Here is a 2185-nt window from a genome sequence, read left to right as displayed (position 1 = left end):
CTCTGGCCCCGCCCCCTGCCCCGCCCCCGTGAGCGTCGCCTCCCCGAACTGGCTTCACGCCACGGTCATTTCTCGCCTCGTGCTTTTCTCCTGGTTAAATTTTTTCCTGTCTTTGCTCGTTCACCCTCCGCGAATATAGTGAGAGCAAAGGGAGGAGAGAAAGGGCGGGAAAAACAAAAACACACACTTCCTAAACACCCGTCCTTTCTGGGCGCCGCCCCCGTAAGGAAGGAACCGGGCAGCGGGGATGGTTGACGCATTAAGCGCCATCTTCCACGAGGGCGGAACAAATTGCAGCACTACCATCTCCTCGTGGGACACCGTAGGTACGTCTTGGCGTTTTCGAAATACGATTACGTAAACGCACGAGGCCGGCGAGAGGAGGGGCGGGGCCTTCTTGCTCTATCCCTTCGCTCAAAGACGGTCTCTGTAAACTTAGCGTAAGGAGTTAGCCGCGAAGATTTTATAGTTTACCGGGTGGGCTGCCGGGCCCCCAGAAAGTAAAGTCGAATTGATGGCTGTGAGTTGTTTTGTTTGTGTTTGGCAGGTAGCGGGCGTTCAACAAATACTTGATGAATGAGTGGATTTCTTTTATTTATGACACAATTCGGTGTACTGTAACTTCACCCCAAGTGTCCTTAGGCAGTTTTCTTTCCCACAATATATAGTCACCGCAGCTTTGTCTTCTGTACATATAAGCATTTTCTCAGGCATGATTTTCACATCTTTAAAGATCCTATTAGCCAGTTGCACAATTTGAGTGAGTTGGGGTTTTACTAACCTTTCAAAATATATTTTATTATTCTCTGATGTGTTGTCAGATTTTTTTTTTTAAACCTCGAGTTAAATCAGCCTTTTGGTCTGCACATGTGTATATTAAGGTTATTTGCTGCAGATGAGTAGCACTAACATTTTAAATCTTTATAAATATCTTTATCGTTCAGAGGAAGAAATACACAAAATGATTCTCTCACACCTATACTCTGCGGAAATAGACCCCTTTGTGTTTTATGCTTATATCAAACATCAGAAAAGCTATTATTTGTCTAGTTACTACTGTGTCTTTGGTGGTGTGCTTCTCAGCCGACAAAGAATTACGCCCAATCCTCCTAACATGTTTAGGATATAGATATCGTCATCCTTGTTTTACAGGGGATTTGACTAAGGTTCAGACAGATTACCCAAAACCATCCAGCCAGCGGATTCAGGCCAGTTTTGTGCAATTCTAAGCACCCACTGAGTTCTGAGGATTCCAGGCTGATACTGAGTTGATGACAGTCTCTCAGATAACACCTAGGGGGGATAATACCAACACTTGCAGTTTAGAGTAGGATTGGGACTCAGAGTAGGTGCTTGAGAGAGGAATACAGTGCTAAGAGCAGTTTTTCCTACTTCAGCATTCTGCCTCAGGACAAGATAACTTTCCTTGTCTCCAATTCCTCTTGGAGACAATGGAAATTGTTTCTGGCTTTGTGCAACATCAACCCTAGAACAACTGTGCTTCCTGTGAGAGAGATAATCAAACACCAAGGCCTAAATTCTGCATGGCCATGAGAAATAAGATACATAATGAAAGTGGCTCTGTATGCAGGATGCTTTATAGTTAGTAAATGTGAGTTTTCCCCCCTCACATCTCACTGAACAATTTCTGTAGGTATTGTGCGACACTCCAGTGTTCTTGCCTGGAGAATCCCAGGGACGGGGGAGCCTGGTGGGCTGCCGTCTATGGGGTCGCACAGCGTCGGACACGACTGAAGCGACTTAGCAGCAGCAGCAGCAGCAGCAGCTTATATGTCTTTCAGTGAATCAGAACAACAAAAAATCCAGTTGGAAGGACAAAACAGTTGTGACAGTATTGTGGTTTTTGGTATTTGCATGCTCCAACGTGTAAAATAGGAAGACAGGTGTCCTCACACATTGATTTCTTCAGCAAACCAAAGAGAAAATGGAGTTACCTATGTAGTAAAAGTGTTAGTTGATAGGTTGGGTCTGACTCTTTGCGACGCCATGGACTATAGCCTGCCAGGCTCCTCTGTCCATGGTACTCTCCAGGCAAGAATCCTGCAGTGGGTTACCATGCCTTCTCGGGTAATGTGATCCGTATTAGCAGCTGGAAAGGGTGGCTTGGGAGGACTTTAACCCTTAATCCCTCCAAGTTCTGTTAACCCAAATAAACCACCCCAAA

This window comes from Capra hircus, chromosome 8, assembly GCF_001704415.2.
Source record: "Capra hircus breed San Clemente chromosome 8, ASM170441v1, whole genome shotgun sequence".
In the NCBI taxonomy this organism is placed as follows: domain Eukaryota; kingdom Metazoa; phylum Chordata; class Mammalia; order Artiodactyla; family Bovidae; genus Capra; species Capra hircus.
Note: the sequence above shows the minus strand (reverse complement) of the source record.